A 21,138-nucleotide genomic window follows, 5' to 3' on the forward strand; every position below is an offset into this window, starting at 1 on the left:
GAAGCAGTTTGTGCGCTCAGCCCCCCCTCCCCCGCCGGGGACTAGTTGGCGTGAGGGGACCTGGTGTGCAGGTATTTGGCATAGAACTTCAATTTTTGTTTTTGTTTTTGTTTTTAATGTTTTTTTTAATTTATTTCTAGGAGAGAGAGAGAGAGAGACAGCATGAGCAGGGGAGGGTCAGAGAGAGAGGGAGTCACAGACTGAAACAGGCTCCAGGCTCTGAGCTGGCAGTCAGCACAGAGCCCGACGCGGGGCTCGAACCCACAAACCGCGAGATCATGACCTAAGCGAAAGTCGGACGCTTAACCGACTAAGCCACCCAGGCGCCCCGAACTTCAATTTTTGATTTGTTATAATAGTGCATTAAGAATAGGAGGTCCTTAAAAAATGTTAAATGTTGCAGATGTTACAGACCAAGAAACCTACAGTTCGTTCTAAGTTTTTTAAGTTTATTTATTTTCAGAAAGAGACAGCACCAACAGGGGAGGAGGAGAGAGAGAGAGAGAGAGAGAATCCCAAGCAGGATCTGTGCTGTTAGTGCAGAGCGGGATGTGGGTCTGTGAACTGTAAACTGTCCCATGAACTGTGAGGCCATGACCTGAGTGGAAATCAAGGGTCTGACACATAATGGACTGAGCCACTCAGGTGCCCCATAAACCTATAGTTACTTCTGATCAAGTACTGAACATATATATATATTCATTACACATCTAGTCCTTTCCTGGGGATGGGGTTAGGAAGAAGAAATAGCGGGAGTGGGTGTGAGTAAAACTTTAGCACGTTGTTGAGAAACTTAAAGAAAAAAAGACTAAATAGAATGACTGAGATTACTTGTTAAGAACAATAATTAAATCAGCTCTTTTATCCAGATTAATCTAAATCAAAACAATGCAAACAAAATGGATTTAGCAAAATAATTAAAAACACAGAAATGAAACTGTATGGTAATTATAGGAACTGTCACTTTAAGACAATTGTGTACACAGTAGTGTTTTTAGTATTGATCTTATTACCTTGCTTATTTATTTCTTCAAAATCAGTCCTGATGTTGAAACTGTAGGATGAAAATGACCTTTTGTAAACAACAGAAAAGATCTAAAATGAATTTTTTTCTGAAGCCCAAAGAGACCTGATAATGAGGAGTATTCTCATATTTCTCAGGATACTAACCAAAAAATGAGGCATTGTATTATGGATTGTATTTATGTTATGGTGTTATTTTAAAGAGGTCATTAAAGAGGTCAGATATCACTCGTTTTTTAGCTGTTTAATATTTTCTGTCCCTCTGTCTCCCAAAATAGAAAATCCAAAAACGTATGACCAAATTAGCAGAGTGAAACACATATTTTGTGGATCTATTCTTTTTTTTTTTTTAAATGTTTTTTATTTATTTCTATGAGAGAGAGAGAGAGACAGCGTGAACAGGGGAGGGTCAGAGAGAGAGGGAGTCACAGACTGAAACAGGCCCCAGGCTCTGAGCTGGCAGTCAGCACAGAGCCCGACGCGGGGCTCGAACCCACGAACCGCGAGATCATGACCTAAGCGAAAGTCGGACGCTTAACCGACTAAGCCACTCAGGCGCCCCTTTGTGGATCTATTCTTAAAGAAACAAAAATATTGGGTAAAACTCAATCTGTGGTAATCTTGTGGGGATAGTCTCATTTGCAAAATCATCAAAATGCTACATGTCAGAATTATTTTGCCCGTTGAAAATTCATTGCACAAAACCTAGTTTACAGATTTACTTAACTCACAAGGTTTTAAGATCTATTGTTACATAGTGAGAACATCGCTATTTCTAGACAGAATATGCGTTCTCCAATGGAAATGATTTGGTGGCCCACAATTATAAACATGCCTAAACCAACTCCAACTTTACAGCAGAATATTCCAGAACCCCATCTTATTCTTCTGATGGTTCCAGAAAAAAAGAGTAACTACAAATGATTTAGAATTCTAATCTCAAATAATGCTTGTCTCAAGACTTGTCACCATCAGGGGCGCCTGGGTGGCTTAGTCGGTTAAGCGTCCGACTTTCGCTTAGTTCATGATCTCGCGGTTCGTGGGTTCGAGCCCCGCGTCGGGCTCTGTGCTGACTGCCAGCTCAGAGCCTGGAGCCTGTTTCAGTCTGTGACTCCCTCTCTCTCTGACCCTCCCCTGCTCACGCTGGCTCTCTCTCTCTCTCTCCCTCTCCTAGAAATAAAAAAAAAATTTAAAAAAAACATTAAAAAAAAAAAAGACTTGTCACCATCATTTGCTTTATTTCCACTTAATGAACATGTCCTCAGCCAGATGACCAATGTCCCGTTTTGTCGGGAACTATGGGGGTTCTCCAGACATAGTTCTTTTCAGAACTAAAACTGCCAAAGGCCAAGTAAACCAGGATGATTGATCTTTATCTCTTATCTACATATAGCATGAGTGTCCATCACTTTTTATCTCTGATCTTAAGTACTTCAGTCAGCTTCTTTGATAGTTTTTACCTGTAAAATGAAAACTAATAATCTCACTACAATTGAGTTGTTGCAAGAAATACAAATAATATCTGTAAAAACTCTGTCACAGCTCTTGGTTTATAGTAGGCAATAACTGCCAATTCTTTGGATTGTCTTTCTTTTTCTTGGGAAATGGAAATAATTGCTTGATACACATAATATATAAACATCTAAAATTTAAAAAATACTGGAAAAACATGCTTGATGAAAATGAAGAGTCATTTCTCAGAAGGAAAATACATCATAGCATTGGCATATAAAGGAGTAATACAACTTCAGCAATAATAATACATACATCAGAGAAAATTGATATCACTTTTCATTGATCTAAAAATATACCAATAAAATAATGTTAATATTTAGTATTAGTAAAAGTATCAGGAATCAACATTCTTATGTCCTTTGTTGGAAGCATAACTGTATAACATTTATAAAGGCTAATAGATACAGTTTAACAAAATGTCAAATAAACATACCACTGGACCAATAATTTTAGTAGTAGTATTCTATCCTACAAAAGCCTTTGTTCATGTAGCCAAAGATGTATCATGGACAATGACCATTGCAACATACCTTGCCTAAGGAAAAGTTGTAAACAAATCAAGAGTTAAATATATTATGGTGAGTGTAGCCACCATTCTATGAAACATCTTAAGACCATTAAACACAGTGACATAAATCAGTAAGTACTGACAGAGAGAAAATTCCTTAATGTAGGTTTGTTAAATAAACATGAGAAGGAAAATGCTATATATAAAAAGGTACATAGTAACACATATAGATAGAAAAATAATTTTTCCTGAAAAACTGTGTGTGTGAGAGCAAGAGAAACAGAGAAACATCCAGAAATATGCACCAAAGCTTTAAAGCTAGTTTTCACTGGAGTGTAGAAGAGATTTATCATTATCCTTAATGCTTGTGTATTTGATTTATTACCTTGTGCAAATATTACTACTGCATTTAGAAGCAATAAATAAGTAAATAATGTCTTTTTTTCAAGAAGAATTTTAAATGTGATTTGTCAGAAAATTGTCTTGCTTGAAACATAAAAGTCCATAGGCTCAGGACATATGTCTATCTTGCTCCTCTCTGAGAACAAGCATCTGTCACAGTGCCAGGCACCAGTTGGTCCTCAAAAAATGGTGAGAAAATATCTATTTAGTGTTAGTTATTCTACAGGGAGCTGAGTTGTGTAACTGCCTGTAAAGACTGTCAAAGCATTTCTTAAAAATTTTACTCTCTCATCTGCCGTGAAACTTTGCCATGAGATTTTTCTATACATATATATAAAAAGGTAAAAACTAAAGCAGAACTCCAAAGAACAGTTAAGTTTGAAAAAACTACAGTGAGCTGGGGAGGCTGGGTATAATTACAGGACTAACTGAAAACTCAAGAGTATTGGGGGGCAAAGTCAGGAGAAGATGATCAGGGGTAGGCAAGACCTTGATCTATGTGGGCATAAAGGAAGTGACACGGTGACATGAGAGGGGACAAAGTCAACATAACTTTTGTGCTATTTTTCTGAGAGAAAAGTCAGTTATCTCCATCCTATTTCATCAATTCATTTTTAAGTTTTCATTTTAATTTCTCTGAAAGCAGGATGTGCCTTTCAGTTGATGGTGTTTTCAGTTGCTATCAATCAGCCAAGTAGCAGATTTGTGAAAGTCTATTCTTGACTCCTGTTAAGATCAAGAAAACTCTGGCATCAAAGAATCTTAGAATTAATTTATAAATTAAATGCTTTCGATCTTCCCAAAACTGTTACTCTAAGAATAATCTTTAAGGGATCTCTCATTTTAAACTTGTAAATGGGAAACAGTGTTTTTTATGTTATGGCTGAACAAAATATTAACATTAAAATGAGCGTTTCACCTTGTTAATCCAGCCATCAGTTGCTCAGTTGGTGGACATTCGGGTTGTATCCTCTTTTGGACTATTATAAATAATGTTGTTATGAACATTCAAGCAAAAGTTCTTGTGTGTGTGCACTCTAATTTCTCTTGGTTTTAAATTCAAGAATATGGGGTGCCTGGGTGACTCAGTTGGTTAAGTGTCCGACTTCGGCTCAGGTCATGATCTCACTGTTCGTCAGTTGGAGCCCCATGTCGAGCTCTGTGCTAACAGCTAGCTCAGAGCCTGGAGCCTGCTTCAGATTCTGTCTCCCTCTCTCTCTGACCCTCCCCTGCTCATGCTGCCTCTCTCTCTCTCTTATAGAAATAAATAAAACATTAAAAAAAATTAAATTCAGGAATAGAATTACTGGGTCACATAGTAATGCTATATTTAATATTTTGAGAAGCTCTCAAACTTTTCCAGTGTGGCTGTATCATTTCACAATCCACTCAGTAATTTTGAAGGTTCTGATTTCTCTACCTCCTCAACAATGCTTCTTCATTTTTTCTCTTTATGCTCCTCAGAGTAGATTATCTCAATGAATCTTTATCCAAATTTGCCAGTTCCTTCTTCTAGTAGTTCAAATCACTTCAGATTTTATAATTTTCAACTCCAGAATTGTGTTTTTTAATAATTTTTATCTTCTCTTGATATTTGGTATTTGTGAGCCATCATTCTGTTACTTTCCATTAACTCTTTAGATATAGTTTTCTTAGTTCTTTAAACATAATTTATAATAACTACTTTAAAGTCTTGAATTAGTCCAAAACCTGGGCTTCTTCTGGAACAGTTTCTCGGATTTATTGTTTTTTTTTTACTTGACCATATCTTCTTATTTTTAAACAATTATTGTTTATTTATTTACTTTTGAGAGAGAGACAGAAGGCAAGTGAGCATGGGAAGGACAAAAAAAGAGAGAGAATCCCAAGTAGGCTCAGCACTGTCAGTGAGATCCCAGTGCAAGTCTGTCTCATGAACTGGGAGATCATGACTTGAGCTGAAATCAAGGGTCTAGACGCTTAACTGACTAAGCCGCCCCATTGTTCCATATCTTCTTATTTCTTTGCATGCTTCATATTTTTTTTTAAATGATACTTTAAATAATATAACATGGAAGTGCTAAAAATCATATCCTCTCGCTTTCCTCCACAGTCTGTTGTTATTTATTTAGTGACTTTCCTGCACTAATTCTGCAGAGTTTCTATTACTTGTCTCTTGAGACCATTGAAGTCATTTTTTTTTTTTTGTGAGTTTAGTGTTCAGCTTAAGATTGGGCAGGCATTTTTTAATACTTTTTACTAATTAGTCTCCAACCCATTGCTAAAAGTCTCATTGTCTTAGACAAGACTCAAAACACCTACATTTTACAATTCTATGTTAGCTTTCATCTCTTGCTTACATGAAAATTCAAGGTCAGAGAGATGTAAGAGATAAAAGCCCTGTACATGACTGCCCTGTACGTGACATGGTCTCTAGATTTCCAGGAATATGTTACAGCTTTTCAAAGTCCCTTACAACTATTATAATCCCAGGATTTCCCTTTTAAGTATTTGGCCAGCCTCTTGCTTGCCCCAACTAGTGTCTCTGCCTTGACAAAATACCAGAGACAGCTTTCCCCACCGAGCACAATCTTAATGAGGAAAATTAAAGACAAATCCTGGGAATGGGGATTGTTCATACAGTTGTCAAATAATCAAATTGTTTCATTTTAGATAGACAAGGCTTTTTAGGAAGTTCCAAACCTACTCTCCCAGCTCTAGTGTATACTGGGCTACTAGTTTCAAGGATACTGTTAAACTGGGGAGAGGATGATGAAAATAGGGCAGATGAAAATTCTAAAACTAAACACCGTTTTTACAAAGATTCAGTATTTGTTTAGAAATGTCCTTCAGATTGTTCCAAACCTTTGTTTGATTTCCAGAGTTTGGAAAATATTGATCTTAATCATTTTGGCATTGTCTTCATTGCTTTTGCGGAAGAACACATTTTGGAGATCTTTATCATGTCATTCCAGGCATTTGACATGTTCATTGGGATTTTTATAGTTTCCTGTGCTCACTTATTACTATGGATTTCTGAACACTTTAAAACTTGGCCTCAATTTGTCTTTCTGGCCTCATCTTTCTTCTTTCTGATAAGTACTTTATAATGCAATAACATTGAACCATCCATTTCTCTACCCCACATTTCACTTAATATTTCCTAGCTTACTTTTGCTGTTCTCTCTGCTTATTTCAAGCTTATTCACTTTGGTTTTGAATAACTCCATTCAGTACATTTTAAAAAATAATAATGCCAAAAATTATAATGATATCAACCAACATTTCTGAACACAATATCATCGACTACTCTTTATTTTAAGTACTTTGCATTATTATCTCAGTTAATCCTCACAAAAGTCTATAATGCAGAAAGAACATTAAAATAACAATTTTTAAGTCAGGTGAAATAAGACTTGTTAGAGACTTAATGCAGTCTTAGAGATAGGAGCATAGGTCACCAGCATTATTTTAAACTCGAGTTACCAGGTTTAAGTCACCTGATTGAGAAGAAAAAGAGAGATTAATTTTAAGGACAACTATGATAAGCTAAATTTTTAACATGCCACTTGTGAGATACCTAAATGAAGAAATTCAGCAAGTGATTGGTTACATAAACCTGCAAAGCATAAGAGAGGTCAGGTTGGAGATGCAGATAGGAATTATGAACATGTAAGTAGTATTTCACATTTAGGAGTGAGTAAGCTTGCCAATACAATGTAGCAGAAGTTTGATGACAGATATCTGAAAGTATCCAAAATTCTAGGAAAAGCTAATTATAAAGAGAATGGGATTAGAGAGCGCATGTCATGTGTGAAGAAGAGGCATAATTTGGATTATCATTAGAGCTTTAAGGTATAATCTTTACATAATCTTTCATATACTGGACAGAAGAAAGAAATAATGAGTACAGAGGTACAAAGGCTCATGAGTAGAAGAGAAAGACATTCCAAGAATAAAGAGGAAAGAATTTAGTGGAGATTTGTAAACATTACCTGGAGTTAAATGGGAAAGTCTATTGAAAGGTATTGCATCATTTTTTAGCTTTTCATCATTTTTAGCTTTTAAATTAAAAAAATGTTTATTTATATATTTTGTGAGAGAAAGAGAGACATAACTTGGATTATCATTAGAGCTTTAAGGTATACCAGTGTGAGTTGGGGAAGGGCAGACAGAAATGGAGAATGAGAGAAAGAATCCCAAGTAGGCTCCACACTGTCAGTGCAGAGACTGATGTAGGGCTGGAACTCAAGAACCATGAGAACATGACCTGAGCCAAAATCGAGTCATATGCTTAACTGACTGAGCCACTCAGGTGGCTCATCTGAAGTGATTGCTCAGTATCTTAGAATGGCACTAGGCCATAAGATTGGCTGGACCAGGGTTCAGAGCTCTGAAGACAGAACAAAGAAGACATTATAGTTATAATTTCAAGATCAAAGTGTGTTCATTTCTCCACATATTTTTTAGTTTCATATTACACTGAAGTAAGCTTTAAAAAAAGGAGATATGCATGTAAAAAAACTATTTAGCACACAAATATCTCTTGGAGCATTGTATTTTTATACTAGCCTAAACATTGATTATAGTAGACAGGAATAGAATCTAGCCAGAAAGACACATTTTAAAATTATCATCTTTGGGGCACCTGGGTGGCTCAGTCGGTTAAGTGGCCGACTTCGGCTCAGGTCATGATCTAATGGTTCATGGGTTCAAGACCTGCATCGGGCTCCATACTGACAGCTAGCTCAGAGCCTGGAGCCTGCTTCAGATTCTGTATCTCCCTCTTTCTCTGACCCTCCCCTGCTCATGCTGTCTCTCTCTCTCTATCTCAGAAATAAATATAAAATAAAATTATAATCCTTTTTCTATGTAATTGAAACTCAATTTTTTAACAAGACCTAACATATGCCTATATGATGTTTTAACATGAATAAAAGTCAAGATAGTTACAAACTTTTTAATTTGTTTTCAATCTCTAAATCAAAGAAAAATTATTAAGACAGTTTTGAATTTATATTATCAATCGCTTTACAAATATAAAAATCTAAAATAATAATGTATTTTTGTCTTTGTATTTTATTTTAAGCATTTTAATTCGGAATTTTATTTATTGAAAAAATACATTTATATTAAGGTATAAATGGCATTGAATTCCAAAGTTTACATAAAATAACATTTTCAAAATCTGATTTTTTATGGAAGCCGTTAATATTGTGATAATCTGCAACTTGAATATGTTGTTTATTAACAAGGTAGCAATTTTTTCTAGTATAAATAGATAATTAAAATTTCTAGATATTGATATTAACATTCTGCTTCTAGATTAAATATTATCTCAGTTAATTTCACACACAGTGGCAAGCAGAATCTACTAATTAATGTTTCACAATCTTTGTTAATATGGTTATTTCTTAATTCTGTAAATTTCATACAAAGTAAACTTGCATTACGTGGATAAATATCTTTTCAAATTTGGAATTTTACCACATTTAAACAAAAGGCAAAAGCTTATCCTTGAGAAATCAAATTTAAATTAATACTCAGAATTTATATACATTACTAAATATCTTCGGTAAAGTTTAAGTAACTATTAATAGTTTAACTAAGGATCACATAAATATTTTTTAAAATTTGTAATAAATCTAAAAATAGATGTGTTAGGAACTATCTAGATCAAATATTTGAGAGGAATGTATTCATTTCTTAGAACTATTATGACAAGTTAATACTACATTAGTGCTTAAGACAACAGAAATTTAATTTTTCATAGCTTTGGAGGCCAGAATTCTGAAATCTAGGTGTTCTTAGGGCCACACTCGCTATGCAAGCTCTAAAGTAGAATCTTTTCTTGTGTTCTCCTGATGATGGGAGTTGTTGAAATTCTTTTTCCTTGGTTTATGGCCATATTAGTTCAATCTCTACCCTTGTCTTCATGGGGCCTTTTCCTGTTCTGGTCTTTTATAAGGAAACTTGTCATTGTAATTAGAACCCACCTAGATAATCTTCTCATCTCAAGATTTTTAACTTAATCACATTTTTCTCCATGGAAAGGTCATAGTCACTCTTTTGCCATAGACCACACTATTCAGTTGTTCCAGGGGTTAGGAAATTTATACGGTTTAGGGAAGCCTTTTCTTTTATTTCCTGCCAACCACAAGAAAGGACATAAAATTGATTCCCTTTTGGCTCATTTTCCTTCTGAATATTTTGCTCAGATCAGCTATCATCCTTTGCAACAAAAAATGTTATTGCAAACAGTAACAGCTATGTTTACATTCCACTAATTGAATAATTCCATTAATTGAATAATTAAAAAGTTACAAATCACTGATTTCCATCTTTAGATTGCTTAAAGCTAAGTATCAACTGCTGCTATATTTAGCCTCCTCTCTTGAAGTCACCCAAAATAAAGTTCATTTGAATTTGTTCTTGATCCAATCTATTCTCCATTCAACTCATTCATGTAGCTTATTGAGAAATGTAAAAAAAAAAAGTAATAACGTAACAAGAGTGTATTGTGTGTGTATTTGTGTATGTGTATGTTTGCATGTTCAGGATATAAATTTTATTTTAATACTCTATATCCAGATCTGTCAAAATACTATCAAGATCAAAACTAAAAGAATAATACAGAATAAGATTAGTAAAAGAAGGGCATGTCTTGCAGTCTGAAAACTTCTAAATATTTATGGAAAAATGGAAAGAAATACATGTTCATGAATCAGACGATAATATTATTAGGATGGCATACATTCAAATTGATCTACAGATTCAAAACAATCTCTATCAGATTTCTAACTTTCACTTTTTTGCAGAAAATGACATGTTGATTATAAAATTTATATGAAAATGAAAAGTACACAGAATAACCAAAGAGGCATGAAAGAGAACAGTTAGAGGACTCATACTTTCTGAGATCAAAACTTATTGCAAAGCTATAGCACTCATGTGAGTGTAGTACTAGCATATGAGTGGGTATATTGATCAATGGAATAATGTTGAAAGTCCAGAATAAACCCTCTAAATATTGACAATTGATCTTCAAAACAATGTTGAGATAATTCAATGAGGAAAAGAATATTTTTTTCAACACATGGTGCAAGGACACTAGTTATCTATCACAAAAACAATTTGACCTCTTCTTTACATACAAAAACTAATGGCAAATGGATCATAGACCTAAACATAAAAGCTGAAGCTGTAGTAATCTCAGAAGAAAACAGAAGTAAATCTTCATGATTGTGCATCAGTCAATGATTTCTTTGATGTGACACTAAAACTACAGTGAGGAAATTTTTACAACTGATAAATTGAATTTCATCAAAATTTAAAAGCTAAAATTATTTCTGAGGAGAAAATTTTGAATACAAAATTATTTTACAAAGGATCATCTAAAATGCAAACTGAAGATGGACTTTTGTTTGTTTCTTCTTGAGCCTTGGTTTTGTTGTTGTTGTTGTTGTTGTTGTTTTGTTTTGTTTTCTGTAGCTTAGACCAGAATGAGAAATAAGGAGCAGAAGAGAAGCTGATCTTGTAAGAGATGATCTCACGAGGTAGTCAATTGGAACTTCCCTCTGGGACAGAGTGCCCAAAGTTGGGTTATAGAACACTGTCAAGGTGTGCAAGGGGATAGTTGGTGTGAGAAAGAATACCACAAATTCTTCTGACAATTTGTTTAAATCTGAAAACAAGGCTTATTCTCAGTCTGCATGAGAGATGACCACATGTCATGACAAGCCACTTCAAGTCCTGTGGGAGGCTGGAGGGTGGCATAGTGCATTCTTTGCTCATTAGTAGCCTTTTGCAATGTATTCCTGATTATGCAGATTTATGTATCATATCATAAAACTTTAAGAAACCTGACTCTCACAATGCAAGACTGTTTTAAAATAATTCTTGTAAAGAAATAATTCATGGAAGCACAAGTATATAAAGAGAAAATGATTGTACTGACAATAAACCTTACTAAAAATTCTCCACTGTAAATATTATGAGGTTAAAATATGAACAATCTAATCAGATTTGATAAAAATTTTACCGAGAAGTTTCTGTATGTCTTAGGTGTTCATAGGGAATTCGTACAGAAGTACTAATGTCCACTGCTCCTCCCAGAGGGAATTATATACATATGCCTATTGATTTGTATCAACTTTTGTCACATTATTTTGGACAATGAAATATGAAAATATGAGTGGAGTTATCCATTATGAAATTTAAAAATTGATTTAGACAAATGCATTAGTTTTCTAGGATGCCATGAAAAATTTCCACAAGCTAGTAACTTAAAACGAAGGTAAGAGTTTGAAATCAAGGTGTCAGCAGGATTAGTTCCTGAAGCCTCTGGAGAGGAAAATGTCCCATGTCTTCCTCTTAGATGCTGGTAGTTGATGGCAACCTTTCCCATCACTCAAATTCCTGACCCCACCTCCACGCAACCTTCTGGTCTGTGTCTCTGTCCCCTTCTTTCACTGTGAAGACCCCAATCATTGGATTTAAGGCCCCATCTAAACTCAAGAAAATTTCATTTTGGGATTCTTAACTAATCACATCTGTGAGGACCCTGTTTCCAAATAAGGTCTCATTCTAAATAAAATAAAGGTTTTGCACTAACATCACTTTTAGAGGGGACCCTATTCAATAAAATATTACAGGCTGGCTTGCTTAAACAGAAGATATTAATTTTCTCACAGTTTTGGAGGCTAGAAATCCCAGATCAAGGTGTCTGTAGGTTTGGTTTCCTCTAGGTCTCTCCCCTTGGCTTGAAGATAACTGCCTTCTCACTCTGCCCTCAGGGTCATCCCTATCTCTGTGTGCCTTAATTTCTTTTTCTTTCTTCTTTGTTTGTTTGTTTGTTCTTGTTGTTTTGCTTTTTTGAGAGAGAGAGCGAGCCCACAAGTGTGTGAGTGGGGAAGGACAGAGGGAGAGGGAGAGGGAGTGGGAGAGAGAGAATCTTAAGCAGGCTCCATGACTAGCAGAGGCTGGATGTGGGGCTCAGTCTCACAACCTTGAGACTATGTCCTGAGCCAAAATTAAGAGTCTGGCTTAACCAACAGAGCCACCCAGGCGCCCCATGTCTTAATTTCTTCTTATAAGAATATCAGTCATATTGGATTAGGACTGACCCTCATGATCTCATTAAATTTAATTAAAGATTTTTAAAGACCTGATTACCAAATACAATCACATTATAAGGTATTATGAGGGTATTAGAACTTCAACATATGAATTCTGGGGAAGATACAATTTAGTTCATAACATAACACAAGAAAAATGAGTGAAGACATTGAACAGATACTTGAAGAAATAAAGATATACTGGTAGCCAATAAACTTAAAAAATGTTCAGTCTCAGTAGTCATTAGGTTAATGCATATAAAATCCTAATAAAGTGGACTTGCTGTTTTAGTTCTGGAATATAAAGAGTTTGAAAAGTGTTACTCCTATCCTTAAGAAAAGAGAAAGCTGAATAAATGGAAAATCAACAGCTTTTCTTGAACACCTAGAGGAATCAAGGTTGTTGGGCAAATCACCACTGGGAAATACTGAGAGATGGGTGAATCCAAATAGTCAGAGAGGAGATTTTCGGTTGTGAGGCAAAAGTTGCTGGAGTCATGAAATGTTAGAAACACACAAGTGGAAATTTTGATGTGTGGTTGAAACTAAGTGTGGGCTAGCATAAAAGTGAGGAAGCCCTAGAAGCTTCAGTCTCAGGGAGGGCTGAGATTTGTGGGTTGGGCCACCAGAAAGTCCATTAGGTTTTCACACTGAGGACCTGAAAAAAGAAATCCTCTCACTTATTGCTCTAGCTGGGGGAGGGAAAGAGGAGTCATTGTGAAAAGGCTGCCTTTTCTTCATAAACAGGATTACTCTCCACGGGGGGCCAGGCTTTACTAAGGTGTTAGGTCACTGTGTGTGTGTCGGGTGGGGGGAATTTTCTCTCACTCAAGCCCCCTTTAGCCTTTCTCTCTCACCTAAGGATGGAGAGAAAAGGACAAAGAGCACTGGAAATATGTGAAAATGTCAGAGCTCAGAGATAACTCACTCAAAGACTGAGAGTTATTATAGAATTATAGAAAGCCTCCCCTTCTCATCTTATCACCATTTAATAGGGCTCCAGTGCAATAGGAGATTACAGTAGACAGGACTGCAAGATGCAGACTATCTGAGGGGTTCTCAGAGAAGCCCAACAACAACTGGGGATACATAAGCAAGGACACTAGAGGGATTTAAAGCTTCTGGTACTGCCAACATTACAGTAAGCATTAAGCACAATCCAACTCATACTCAAATTAACATATATTCTCCTATTAAATTCTCATCTACTTCAATATCTATTAGGTGATGCAACACTATAAAATTTCCAATTATACATTTAAGGACTAGAGCAATTATATCAAAAGACTGTAGACCTTGATGCTATAAACATTATCCTCTGGGTATCCAAAGTCTCGGGAACATGGAAGAAACCATGCATAGTATTTGAACCATACTGAACTAAAATCCTGATTCTGCTGCAATTTTATGACCTTATGCATTGAGATGATCAATAGTCACTGACTTCTTAATGAAGTGAAACAGAATTTGCCACTTCAGAATATACCTTATTAGCATAATGATTATCTTGAATTGGTTATGTAAAGAAACTGCATACATTGGAAAAGTTCGAGAAAGCAAGTAATAGATTCCCTTTTTAAAATACATTTACATTTGTAATGGAAATCTCCATGTGGATGCATGTATCCCTCTTTGTACCCAGAAGAAAAGGCTAACTAAATCTCTAAAAATTCTTATCAAAGGAGAATCAATTAGTGGACTTAAATCTGTATAACAACAATACTCTTGTTACTTGTTCCTGTGCTTTTCCTGGTGGCCCCTCATTAACAGAACCCCATAACACTTTTCTTTTGTCTTTAACTGAGGATGGATTAAGGTGGTGCCTTAGGCCTTTCCAGGGAGTAGTTACTCAGTTTTCTGGAGGAAATACAGGTTATTAAACTTCTGTTTACTTTCTCTTGTTATTCTGCCTTTTTCTTACAGTGATGGAGAATGGGTGGCAGTGTCATATCAGAGTCTTGAGGAGTAAAGGGAAATTTTTTTCTTCCCCCACCCTTGTATATATCAAACTTCAACAAACTTATTAGCATTCTAACATTCATGTTGTTTTCAGCTCAGTGATGAAAACACATATTCTTAATTGCTTATTGCTTTTTTGGTGATAGAAATTATAGTAAATAATAAATGTTTCCTAATATTGTCAGTTGGCCTTCCCCCGTCATAGTTATTTTCCTCTCTTAACTATAGCATGTTATTCTCCCTCATGGTTACAGACTCTACCACTTCAAAACTGTTAAGCTGTTCCATCTTCTTAACTAATAAATGCCTCCTCAAAGGCACATCTCTGTACATCTTAGAAAATGATGTGAGCCCATTGTGACTAAATCACTTGCAAAACTGAGGCCTCCAGTTGGATGTCAAAAAATAAACAGTCTACAGTTGTGTGCATTCTCAAGGCATGAGCCTCGGCAAGAAAAACCAAAAGGATCTTCTCTCAGAAAGCTACAGAACATTCCCCTGAACCACTTATTGCATGTGCTTATAACTGATCGAAACATCACCACCAAATCTTTTCAGACTCACCATTCTTTAGATGGGAGAGTCCTTCAAATCCATAAACTCTGTTCTTTATTCACACCAGTGCAGGATATCTCCTTCCTACCAACAGGCAGCAGAGAAGTAGAGACAGACTGTATGCTGTCAAAACTCAAGTATATTTTATTTATGTTTTTGGGTTTTTTGTTTTTAATTATGACAAAAGACAACTAACATAAAATTTACCATCTTAATCATTTAAAAAATTTTTTAATTTTTATTTATTTCTGAGAGAGAGAGAGAGAGTGAGAGTGAGAGAAAGAGAGACAGCATGAGCAGGGGAAGATCAGAGAGAGAGAGGGAGACACAGAATTGGAAGCAGGCTCCAGGTTCTGAGCTGGCTGTCAGCACAGAGCCCGATGCTAGGCTCGAACCCACAAACCGTGAGATCAAGACCTGAGCAGCAGTCAGACGCTTAACCAACTGAGCCACCCAGGCACTTCTACCATCTTAATCAATTTTAAGTGTACAGCTCAGTACTGTTAAGTACTCTGTTGTATTACCAATCTCCAGAATTATTTTTATTCTGCAAAACTGAAACTCCATATCTGTTAAAGAGTAACTCCCTATTCCTCCCTCCCACCATTCCCTGGCAAACACCATTCTACTTTCTATATCTAAGAATTTGACTACCTAGGTACCTCATTTAAGCAGATTCATATAGTGTTTGTCTTTCTGTGACTGGATTATTTCATTTAGCATTATGTTCTCAAGGCTCAATCATATCAGAATTTTCTTTCTTTCGAAGGCTGAATAATACTTCATTGTGTATATACCACATTTTGTTTATCCATTCATCCTTCAGTGGACACAGGTTACTTCCGCCTTTTGGCTATTGTGAATAATACTGCTATGGGCATGGGTGTACAAATATCTCTTTGAGATTGTGCTTTCAGTTCTTGTGGGTATATACCCAGAAGTCATATTGTTGGATCATGTACTAATTCCATATTTCGTTTTTTGAGGAACCCCCATATTGTTTTCCATAACAGCTGCATCATTTCGCATTTCCACCAATAATGCATAAGGGTTCCAATTTCTCCACAACCTTTCCCAACACTTGCTATTTCTTGTTTTTTTGACAGTATCTGTCCTACTAAGTATGAGATGATATTTTCAACATGAAACGTATTAAGTGTTGCAGCTTTTGCAAATGTTCTTCAGTATTTCCAATCTTTTGTTTTAAAACCACAAATTCTTAAATCTTACACTAGGAATTCAGACCCAGAAATGGAATCAGCATCGCAAAGGGAAAGGACTTATGATTTTAAGCCACACAGGGGATACCAGTGTAGCCTATTGCAGACTGGTGTTCAGAATCCCTGCTCTGTATCCCTTCCAGTAGTACTTCATTATCAGAAGGTACGTCCGCCACCATGGGACTGGAAATCTATGATATACTGACTTTTCTCTCAGGAGATACTCAATTCCCTCACTCTTCTCTCTGATCTTTCTGTAAATTATGTATCAGTGAAATATTCTATCATGTCTGAGATTCTGATTGTTACTTATGCAGTTATGACAACTTTGCCCTGAATAAGTGTGTATAACACTCATAACATTTCTTTTACTAGATAATTGGGCCAAATACAAATGTAACTAAATTTTAGAAAATCCCTATGGGGAAAAGTAGTTATATGCAGTCTTTTTTGTTTCTAGAACTGTGCCAAAATATCACAGTATAAAATAAAAGGGTGAAATTTAGAAGAAATAAAACAATATTTAAAGTTAAGATATTTTGCTTATGGCCCTGGGGAAAAATAATGTGTTTGAAATTAAATAGACTTTTAATCTTGTATTTTTTTCACTTTTACCCACTAGAATTTATTAGAGATAATAATCTCTTAGCATACATAGCACACATAGCATATTTCACTTTTCAGAGTGATTCCCTATGAATTATTTAATCTCCCAGAAGTCAGTATTCATGCCATCAACATTGAACTTTGTTACCTGAATATTCTTCAGAGGTTTCAGGCCTTGTGCATTTGCCTCTGCTTTTCCCAATGCTTGGAATGTTTTTTTGCTTCTCTCTATCTTCCACTGTTTGGCTAGCTCTTACTCATTCTTCACTTCCTAATCTAGAAATTGTCTCTTCAAGAAAGTTCTTTTCCTATTCCTGCATCTGAGAACCTTTTGTATTTCGTCCCACAGAATGATGAATGAGACTTTTTAACACCCTGCTTTTTTTTTCTTTCATAGTTTATTGTCAAGTTGGTTTCCGTATAACACCCAATGTTCATCCCAACAAGTGCCCTCCTCCATGCCCATCACCCTCTTTCCCTTATTTACCACCCTCATCAGCCCTCAGTTTGTTCTCAGCATTCAAGAGACTCTCATGTTTTGACTCCCCCCATCCCTCTCTGCAACTATTTTTCCCCTTTTCCTCCCCCATGGTCCTCTGTTAAGTTTCTCCTGATCCACTTATAAGTAAAGACATATGGTAACTCTCTTTCTCTGCCTGACTTATTTTGCTCAGCATAACACTCTCGAGTTCTGTCCACGTTGCTACAAATGGTCAGATTTCATTCTTTCTCATCGCCATGTAGTATTCCATTGTATAGATAAACCACATCTTCTTGATCCATTAGTCAGCTGATGGACATTTAGGCTCTTTCCATGACTTGGCTATTGTTGAGAGTGCTGCTATGAACATTGGGGTACATGTGCCCCTCTGCATCAGCACTCCTGTATCCCTTGGGTAAATTCCTAGCAGTGCTATTGCTGGGCCATAGGGGAGTTCTATTGTTATTAATTTTTTGAGGAACCTCCACACTGTTTTCCAGAGGGGCTGCACCAGTTTACATTCCCACCAACAGTGTAGGAGCACCCTGCTTAATAGATTAGCATTTTCCAGTTCCTTGTCAGTCTTTACCAATGGACTACACATTCTTTATAAACTGAGACTAAGATCAGTTCACCGTCTATTCGAGCATTGTCTCAGGCATTTAAATTGTATTCTATACAAATCTGTTGAGTAAATGAATGAATAAATATTAATGAATAAACATACATTCATATCCCCTTTGAAGCTAAAAATATACCAAGTCTGACTGAAGGAAAAATATGGTTATAAGATAATACTGCATACATGTAGCTCAAACAGAAATTCCCTGAGGAAATTTTCCAAAAGAGAGGGAGGCTTCCTTATTTAAATTGTATTCTAAGTACACTGTGAGAAATGAAAAAAAAAAAAAAAGCATATTATCAGCTAAGTTTTTCAAAAGAGAAAACTGTGACAAGACACATCAAGTGACTGGTTGAAGTATTTCCATACAAGTTTCCCCAAAACCCAACCTGAGACTAAGTTTTAGGCATTTATTTTTTGGATTTATTTTTTTCCCTTAAGTGGCATCTACGTAAGTTAGAAATACTATTTATTAAAATTGGTAAAATTTGAAAGAAAATTGGCTTGTGGAGGAGGGTACGTGATCCAAGACCTGACGGTTTGGAACACAGTCCCATTTTTGTGTTTGCTAAGTGTGTGATATAATAAGCTTCAGTTTCCATATCTATAAAAATGGACTATTAGAGCAAGCATCTCATAGGTTTGTCTTGCTGATTAAGAGTGGTAATGTACTTAACATGTATATATGGCTAGCAAATATAATGTTCTATTAACAAGAGCTTTCATCTCTGGTTTATCTTTCTCTCCAGATTATAAGGTCCATGAAGGCAGGGCATATATCTGCTTTGTATATTCTGCTCAGTGTGCAGCAAACTCTTTAGCATTTACTAAATAGTTAAATGCTTGAGGATTTTTAAATCCAAAATCACTTAATATATGTTGAAATCAAAACTGAAACAAGTATAATGGCTGCATATGGGGGATACCTGGGTGGCTCAGTCGGTAAAGGTCCAACTCTTGATTTCAGCTCAGGTCATAAAAAAAACAAACAAAAAACAAAAAACCTGAAACAAGGAAAAGAACAGAAGCATTCATGCTGTAAAAGCATTTGTCTCCATGGTTCTTAAAATAGCATTGTGCCAATCAAACATATAATTTATAATCGCACATGAGTTATAAAAATTAATGCAAGACTTAACATTGATTTATAGAAAATTGTCCTTGTAGTTCCAGCCTGGGTGCTCAGTACACAGGTCCCTTAGAAATCATTTAAATGCTCAGGCAATCTGAGATATCCATTTTCTTTCTTTTTATTCTCTCCCCCTTCTATTCTCTCTTTAAAAATTTTTTTGAATGTTATTTATTTTTGAGAGATAGAGTGTGGATGGGGGAGGGACAGAGAGAGAGGGAGACACAGAATCTGAAACAGGCTCCAGGCTCTGAGCTGTCAGCATAGAGCCCGATGCAAGGCTCGAACCCATGAACTGTGAGATCAAGGCCCGAGCCGAAGTTGGATGCCTAACTGACTGAGCCCTCCTCTCTCCTTAAAATAAGACATTAATTTTTTTTTCACTGCCACTGTTTGTTGATATTTCTTTTTCTTGGCCCTTTATAGAAGAGAACACAGTTAACAGAATTGTTCTGAATAAAAGACTTTAACGCAGCATCATTTTTATTTCTCAGATTTGGTTGGAGAAAGTTGTAGGGGTGAGGAGAGAGGTTAATATATCACATGCTGAAACTCTGTGGCAATGAAAAACCTTCCCCTATGGCCGTATTCTCTTACACCAGGATGGAGGAAAACAAAATTGCATATAGATGTTAATGTTAGGACTTTGCACATAAAGCAAAAAAAAAAAAAAAATGCAGACACATTTCTGAGTAAAATACATTCCAGACTCTCCTGGGCAATATATGACAGCAATAGCTCTCCATAGAGGCTCTGGAATAAAGAGGAGGATAGAGTTTAGGAGAGTATAAAGAGGATGAAGATAAGGCAGACGTTAGAACTATGACAATGACTTAGGCAGGTAGATCAGTTCTGCCAGGTCAGATCAACACTGAGCAAGGTACAATGGCCAGGCGTGGGGTTCAGACATTCTTAGCTAATCCTGTAGCTAAAGGCAGAAGGAAGGAAAGTCTCTGGGATAAGAGCACAAGTCCCATACCTATTGCATTTTACAGATGAAGTTGTTGTTATTTAGTGGTGAGAATATACTTTATGCAGTTGTAATGAGACAGGATTAAATGTTGACGGACAGAATGTTTTTTCAAACTATTACACCGTTTTAAAGAGCTATAATTATCAAATCCATCTTCTTGGTATTGCTAACATACTCTTTATGATCTACCATGTTTCTTCATGATCACACCATCTTTTCAATTGTGATCTTAAAAGAAAAAAAGAAAATTTCCTATAACATGTAATTGATATAATCTTATCCAACTACTTGCAACTGGGTATAGTTTTAACAATGGTAAACTTCAATTACCTTTGAATCTCTTTCCTTTTCCTAACTGTGTCTAATTAACTAAATGATAATGAAGCTAAACATGTGTAGAGAAAAGAGATTTCCTCTTTTGTGTAGAAAATTCACAGCAGGTTTGACAATATAAACTTTGTGATTTAAGGCCTTAAGCCAAAAGAATGAGGGGACTCATAAGATGTGTATATTGTGTGTTTTTACCCATGATCTCACAAATCATTTTTTTTGGTAGCGTAATTACTATATTTTGGCAATGGCTGATTTAAAAAGAGTTTTCGTAGTAGAATTGTATCATTTTTTTGTGTCATCTCTGAGTAAAGAAAAATTGAAAAGCCAATTACCCATAAATTTCTAATGTATGAAAAGGAATGTTAAAATACATATGCTGCAGTGAAAGATTATTCTAAATCGCTATTTGGTTAGTTAACACTCTTACAAAAACCCTTATAAAGCCTTCAGAACCCTTCAGTAAATGAATTTATCCATTGAGGTAGATATGATTTTGAAGTATTGAATCTGATCATTAGATCAAAAGAAGTAGCGATTATTGGAATCTTGTTGTTTGCATATGATCAAAGCTGTTATTATTCACAGGATATGAGATGCAGAACATTCAAAAAAGCTGTTCATTACTCTGGGAATACCTTCCTTGGCCTTGTTGTTTGACTTTTCTACCTTAAAAAAATTATTTTAATTTTTATTTATTTTTGAGAAAGACAGAGGGAG

This window comes from Crocuta crocuta, unplaced genomic scaffold (assembly GCF_008692635.1).
Source record: "Crocuta crocuta isolate KB4526 unplaced genomic scaffold, BGI_CrCroc_1.0 scaffold740, whole genome shotgun sequence".
In the NCBI taxonomy this organism is placed as follows: Eukaryota; Metazoa; Chordata; class Mammalia; order Carnivora; family Hyaenidae; genus Crocuta; species Crocuta crocuta.